We start from the raw sequence: 8,208 nt of genomic DNA, 5'->3' as shown, positions 1-8,208 counted from the left end.
TTCATCTCGTAGAACGACTGGGGTTCATCTCGTAGAACGACAGTGGTTCATCTCGTAGTACGACAGTGGTTCATCTAGTAGAACGATTTTGGTTCATCTCGTAGAACGACTGTGGTTCATCTCGTAGAACGACAGTGGTTCATCTCGTAGTGCGACAGTGGTTCATCTCGTAGAACGACTGTGGTTCATCTCGTAGAACGACTGTGGTTCATGTCGTAGAACGATTGTGGTTCATCTCGTAGAACGACAGTGGTTCATCTCGTAGAACGACAGTGGTTCATCTCGTAGAACGACAGTGGTTCATCTCGTAGAACGACAGTGGTTCATCTCACTGCTGACACCTATTCTCGAGAGACATTCGGTTATTTCTATGATGATAAATACATGAATGTAAGGGAAATTATATAAAGGAAAAAAATATTTTTTTGTACATGCCGATTAACATTTATCCACAAAATTTAGTTATTTGTTGAAAAAAAAATGTTATATATTACATTTGGTTTTCCTGATCAGCATCCCACTGATCTTGGTATCTGAACATAATTCTGTTGGCTCCAGACCTTGGTGAGTTTCCTAGTATTCGATTTCGCACTTGAGTCTCAGCTTTTGTTAAACACTTGAGTGCAGGATTCGCGTTGATATCTTTAAGATTGTGATAGTTCAATATAATCGTAGGCTTCTTGTCGTGGGATCTACATTCGTAGGAATTGCTATCACAGACAGCGCTAATATCACCAGCGTCTCGGTTAAGTAAAGGTTCGTTTCTCTTTTTGACATGGTAGCCAACATGGTACCTATTGATTGTCTTGTTAAACATGGTACCTATTAGTTCATCTGTCTTGTTAAACAGGGTACCTTTTAGTTCATCTGTCTTGTTAAACATGGTACCTATTAGTTTCCACTTGCGCTGCCTGAGACGCATAATGGGCATCTCTTGGAGGGACCATGTCTCCAATCAGGAAGTTTTGAGATTGGCCAATATGAACAGCATGTATGCTCTCCTGACACAAAGAAGATTACGCTGGCTCGGACATGTCACCCGCATGCCAGATGGTAGAATCCCGAAAGATATCTTATATGCTGAGCTTGTGGAAGGAGTCGGACCCAAGGGCCGCCCAAGACTAACATATAGAGATGTCTGCAAGCGAGACATGAGAGCCACAAGGCATCAGCGAAAGTATGTGGGAAAACATAGCCAAAGACCGGAGTGCATGGAGACAGACTGTGCGTGCTGGGACAACCCTTGCTGAGAACAAAAGAATTGAAGCGGCCTTAATCAAGAGGGAAAAAAAGAAAGCTGCCCTGTCTGCTAGCCCTAAATCAGAGGCATACACATGTACGAATTGTGGCAAAGTCTGCCGTTCTAGAATTGGCTTGATTAGCCACACCAGATTCTGCCCCGTCTCAAGATTAAGCCAAAACCAGTGACTCACTTGGGCGCATCCATTGCCTTTCGAGACAAAAGGAGCCATACTTATACTTATTAGTTCATCTGTCTTGTTAAGCATGGTTTCTGTCAGTTCGTACGTCTTTTAAGTATGGTTCCTAACAGTTCATCTATCATGTTCAACATGGTACCTATTGATTCACCTGTTTATTGAGCATGGTACCTATTGATTCACCTGTTTATTGAGCATGGTACCTATTGATTCACCTGTTTATTGAGCATGGTACCAATTGATTCACCTGTTTCTTGAGCATGGTACCTATTGATTCACCTGTTTATCGAGCATGGTACCTATTGATTCACCTGTTTATTGAGCATGGTACCTATTGATTCACCTGTTTATTGAGCATGGTACCTATTGATTCACCTGTTTATCGAGCATGGTACCTATTGATTCACCTGTTTATTGAGCATGGTACCTATTGATTCACCTGTTTATCGAGCATGGTACCTATTGATTCATCTGTCTTATTGAGCATGGTACCTATTGATTCACCTGTTTATCGAGCATGGTACCTATTGATTCATCTGTCTTATTGAGCATGGCACCTATTGATTCACCTGTTTATCGAGCATGGTATCTATTGATTCACCTGTCTTATTGAGCATAGTACCTTTTAATTCACCTGTTTATTGAGCATGGTACCTATTGATTCACCTGTTTATTGAGCATGGTACCTATTGATTCACCTGTTTATTGAGCATGGTACCTATTGATTCACCTGTTTATTGAGCATGGTACCTATTGATTCACCTTTTTATTGAGCATGGTACCTATTGATTCACCTGTTTATTGAGCATGGTACCTATTGATTCACCTGTTTATTGAGTATGGTACCTATTGATTCACCTGTTTATTGAGCATGGTACCTATTGATTCACCTGTTTATTGAGCATGGTACCTATTGATTAATTTGTCTTATTGAGCATGGTACCTATTGATTCACCTGTTTATTGAGCATGGTACCTATTGATTTATCTGTTTTATTAAGCATGGTTTCTATTGATTCATCTGTCTTATAGAGCATGGCACCTATTGATTCATCCGTCTTAAAGAGCATAGCACCTATTGATTCATCTGTCTTATAGAGCATGGCACCTATTGATTCATCTGTCTTATAGAGTATGGCACCTATTGATTCATCTGTCTTATAGAGCATGGCACCTATTGATTCATCTGTCTTATAGAGCATGGCACCTATTGATTCATCTGTCTTATAGAGCATGGCACCTATTGATTCATCTGTCTTATAGAGTATGGCACCTATTGATTCATCTGTCTTATAGAGCATGGCACCTATTGATTCATCTGTCTTATAGAGCATGGCACCTATTGATTCATCTGTTTATTGAGCATGGTACCTATTGATTCATCTGTCTTATTGAGCATGGTACCTATTGATTCATCTGTTTATTGAGCATGGTACATATTAGTTCATCTGTCTTATTGAGCATGGTAAATATTGATTCATCCGTCTTATTGAGCATGGTACCTATTGATTCATCTGTCTTATTGAGCATGGTAAATATTGATTCATCTGTCTTATTGAGCATGGTACCTATCAGGGGCTGACTGGCTATATGGGCATCTGCTCAAATGCCCGGTGGTCCGGTACCAAAATGGGCCGGTAGGGCCACCGAAATGGCTGCATCGATGCCATTACGGCATATATCAAATTGTTAAAGGTTTTTATAGTATTCTCTTATAAAAAGGCCTTCTGGGCGTAATGTTTAAAAGAAATCTTTCACAGACTCTACAGTGTAATACTATTTTAATTTAACAAATTTTCCGAAATAATGTAATTATTCGTTGACAGTGCTAGTAGTAGGCTTCATTGTTTTAGGGCCTACATACTTAGCGATTAAAAAGCAACATAAGGCCTATATTTTGTATATAGATATTGATTTCACTATATGCATGCATACATTATCAAACTTATTATAATGATTTTGAGGACAGGCACACCTAGAAATGGAGGCCCATCATATGATATAGAATTTGTGGGCCCGATTGTATAGACATGCCCGAGCTGATTTTGAAACCCAGTCCGCCCCTGGTACCTATTGATTCATCTGTTTATTGAGCATGGTACATATTGATTCATATGTCTTATTGAGCATGGTACCTATTGATTCATCTGTTTTATTGAGCATGGTACCTATTGAATCATCTGTCTTATTGAGCATGGTACCTATTGATTCATCTGTTTATTGAGCATGGTACCTATTGATTCATCTGTCTTGTTAAACATGGTACCTATTGATTCACCTGTCTTATTGAGCATGGTAAATATTGATTCATCTGTCTTATTGAGCATGGTACCTATTGATTCATCTGTTTATTGAGCATGGTACCTATTGATTCATCTGTTTATTGAGCATGGTACCTATTGATTCACCTGTCTTATTGAGCATGGTAAATATTGATTTATCTGTCTTATTGAGCATGGTACCTATTGATTCATCTGTTTATTGAGCATGGTACCTATTGATTCATCTGTCTTATTGAGCACTGTACATATTGATTCATCTGTCTTATTGAGCATGGTACCTATTGATTCATCTGTCTTGTTAATCATGCTACCTATATGTTCACCTGCCTTGCTAAGCATAGTACATTTATCCATATCTCAAGTTAAATTTCAACTATGGTACAGATCTGTTCGTTAGATCTGTTCAATGACCTTGTTCAAAATGGCGCTTGGCTGATCTACGAACAGGCAGGTGTCCAGGTCCTCTTAATCTTCCACCAGAGCTAGCTGGAGACATTTTTTTAAAGAGTTTCCTTGTTTCTTATCTTATATAATACAGACGTTACTTCAAAAAAGAAGATGATTACGTCCTACGCGTCATGCATTTAGTCATGCATATGAACCAATGACTTAATTTCAGCCAAGTCACTGGTTTTCCTGGCTAGCTCAGGCAACCCATTCCATGCTCTAATAGCACTAGGGAAGAAGGAGTGTTTGTACACATTCGTCCTAGCACGAGGAATGGGCCTTTATCTTTGTGTCTTTCAGAGTCTTTGATTCAATTGTGTTTTTTGTATTTGAAGATTATGGTTCAGTGTTTTATGTATGATTGCTACTTTACTTTTGAGCCTTCTGTCCTGAAGGCTTTCTTTTAAAGCATTTCAGTCTTTGTCATCGTATTTATTGTTTCAGCACTTTGAATTCAAGTTCGTGGATCATTTTCATAAAAGCCATAGAAAATTCTACTTTAAGACACCAATGTTGCATCTGTTTTGATCAGACTCTCAGCAAACACTGCTCAACACAAAATCTCTTTTGATCAGCCTCTCAGCAAACACTGCTCAACACAAAATCTCTACTGAAGTACTTTACGAGAAGCAACACAAAACGACTGACTGTAATTGCTGGACTGAACTAGTTTCTCTGTCTCGTCCTACACTCTCGTTCTACTTTACTCGGGGTTTCACTGAACTGACGTCACTGAGGGGTGAATGTACGAAACTAAATTGTCTCTCTGACCTACTCGTTCTTTTTTTTATTGGTCTACCAAGGCAATCTTGAAAAATCACAAAAACGCCAGTCCTTTCTACAAGATCTCATGACCTGATCACGTGATATTCAGGTGCATTATTCATATCACTATAACCACCCTCACAAAAACTCTCCTAGCACCAGTACGGCGGACCAGCACCTTTCTCACCTTTTTCAATTCGGGGAAAATTATTACTTTTCTGGTATTTTAACGTTTATTATTAATTTATTAGTAATTTAAAGTTAGGCAATCCATCATTGAGTACCGGCACCTATTTTTTTTTTTTACAAAAAAGTACTGCATATAGGGTTAGGGTCGACTTGATCCGAGATTGAGCCAAAGAGTGTACAAACTTTTTACAAGGCAGACAGAATGAGTTGATTTTAAGCTTGGTAAAAATAGAGTCATTTAAATTCAGTTCAGTACATTTAACATTAATAACGAACAATTTCGTATCCATTCTTTTCATTACAGTTATGACCTCTTTACATTGGACAGTAACAATGATAAACAAAGTACCTTAGGTAAGTGGTCTCTTTTCGGGTTAATGTCTTTAGACAGTAGGCCTACTTCAGCTCATGATCATACTTCCTTCCAGAATGTTGGTTGAGAATTAATTTGTTACAACAGCTTAATACGTATTTAAATTTAATTTGTTTTTTGTTTTTTTACGAACCAGATGCAATGTGAGTGCATGTATTATACGCTTAACACGTTGTTTTGAAGTGTCAAATGTTTGACATGTTTTGGATGTTCCTTCAGAGTTGAAGATAATCTATTTCCTAGTCCAAACCTCCCGCAAGACGACGGGGGATGGCAGCGGGTAGGGTATGAACCCTGGACCATGGAGACAACGGAACGAAAGTCCGGCGAGCATACCACACGAGCAGGCAGCCATGTAGTGGGAAACTAGGTCGTAACGCTGTGGTCATATTTTAAAAGTATTTCCTTTTTCTTACTAAAAGTTCTCAATGTGGGTCTCTTTGTTTTGACTGATGACTTCATTAGACCGTGATTCAAGATGAGCAGTGAAATAACAAATCGAACAAGTAAAATTTAAGTTGTTTTTAAATTAAGCCTTCACCAATGAAGCCGTTTGATGGTCTATGATTTCTCATTTAATCAATTTCCTGTAATCCTTATCATTGGAACGAGTCTTTCTTCTAAGTCTAAGCTTTACACATTCAAGTTCTTCTATTCACAATTCAGCTCAAGATTTCTACTTTGAGCTTGTGTGCAAGGTGTTCATGAACGTCTATTTTATGTTGTTCATTTACGTGTCCTCTTTAGTGTTCACTTTTTAAAGCTGGTCAGACATCTTGAGTTATCACTTTTCTTGCCTCCAGGGCCGGCCTTAGATAAATCGAGGCCCTAGGGGAACTGCATTTGGTGGCACTAAATGAAATGTTAACTACTGGCCCAAATTGCACTCCACAGCAGCAGCACTTTCAGAACATATAATAATATGCGAACTGATTACTCCATATGTCCCCCAGAGAGCCCTGCGCTCAATGGACTCAACGCTTTTAGTGGTGCCACATTTCTCCCTCAAAAGCTACGGTCTGCGGGCTTTTTCAGTTCACGGACCAAAGGTTTGGAACTCACTCCCTAGTGATCTCAGACAGACAACATGCTACACCACTTTTAAGAAGAACATTAAGACTTATCTGTTTAAAACTTTTTTAGATTAGTTTGTCATTGTAGCTGTCGTGTTTGTGTTTGTAATGTTATTACAGCGCATGGAGCCTACATTTTGTTTGTTAACAGCGCTTTATAAATAAAATTGTTATTATGTAAAGGCAAAGTATTAGCCCTCGACAACAAATCAGACTGATACGCTCCCTTGTCATGGCCGCATTTGTATTGTGAGTCTTGGACGTTGACGAGGAGGATCCTAACAATGGAATAGAGATGCTACAGAAGGATCCTGGGTATCATATTCAAAGACTGCATCACAAACCAAGAGATAAGAGACAGGGTTACCTCAAAGATTGGACCCCATGATGACCTGCTAACTAGCGTTAAAAAATTTATATTCATATTAAAAAATCATCGGGGCTCGCAAAGCCCTTCCTTTAGGGAACAGTACCAATAAAAAAAAAGAAGAAGAGGCAGACAGAGAAAGCGATGGGAGGACAACATAAAAGAATTGACGGGCCTGTCATTGAAAGAGGTTCTAAAGCAAAAGATATATAGAAATGGAGAAAGACTGTCGACGAATCTTGCATGGTGCCCCAACGGTCCAACAGACTAAGGAATAGGTAAAGGTAAAAAGTAAATGAAAAAAAGCAATATTTCACTTGGATACGAAACCCAGTTGCAGCCTTCATATTTTGTTACATCTAGTGTCGACAAATCCTTTTTTTTTGTAGAGTGTTCTTGAGTTATAGATAGATTTAGGAAATTTAATGAGTAGCAATATAGGAACCATACGTGTAGTTTGACAAAGACAGAAACTACAAGATTAGAGATACTCTAAGAATAGTGACAAGAGAGACACTCAAGTTAGTAGAGCGGAAGACATTAGTCCATGTAAATAAATCTGTTCAACTTATTAACACTTTTTTTTAATCCCTTGAGAGCGCCTGAGAAGCCGAGCATGAGGATTGAGTGATCTAAGTAGGAGCATAACTGTCTATTTAAGTTTCCTTTTCGTATTCGGCTCCTGTGGGTTAGGCCTTCTTCTGTCAGCTTTATTCTCCCATGCCAGTTAGGGCAAAATGGAATCTAATTTAATTTAATATGTTATAATTATTCAGTAATATTATACTAATATTATTATTTCAAATAGGTAAAAAAAAACACTCATGATATCACAATTTACTTATCCATTTAGTTATGACTTGCTTACAAATCTGAAAGAACATATCCAAACCATATCCAGGACAAATCCTTAACCTATGTTCTAATAACGGAATCCTAATTTCTCTCGGGGATTGCTTTTGGTGAAACAATGTGCCGAACAAACGGGAAGAGCTCTTCTGTGATAGAAGATCGCCAAGAAGATCGCTATTCTATCTCTACTTCTCAAACGGTGGCACATGAACTGGCACATGGGTAATCCTTTGCTATTTAGTTTGTTGGAAGGCATTAATGCTGCTATAAGGAAACTCGCAACAATTTGTCCAGATTCAGCGACATGTCTAAAGTGAATCAAGCTGTTGTGTCACAACAGACGGTGGCATACTTAAACATCGAGACGTATATAAGATTAGGGTATATCTTATTCCCCATTTCACTTTCTTGTAGCCATCGAC

Source organism: Biomphalaria glabrata, unplaced genomic scaffold (genome assembly GCF_947242115.1).
Source record: "Biomphalaria glabrata unplaced genomic scaffold, xgBioGlab47.1 scaffold_19, whole genome shotgun sequence".
Taxonomy (NCBI): Eukaryota; Metazoa; Mollusca; class Gastropoda; family Planorbidae; genus Biomphalaria; species Biomphalaria glabrata.
The sequence above is the reverse complement of the archived record's forward strand: the minus strand, read 5'-3'. Positions refer to the sequence as shown.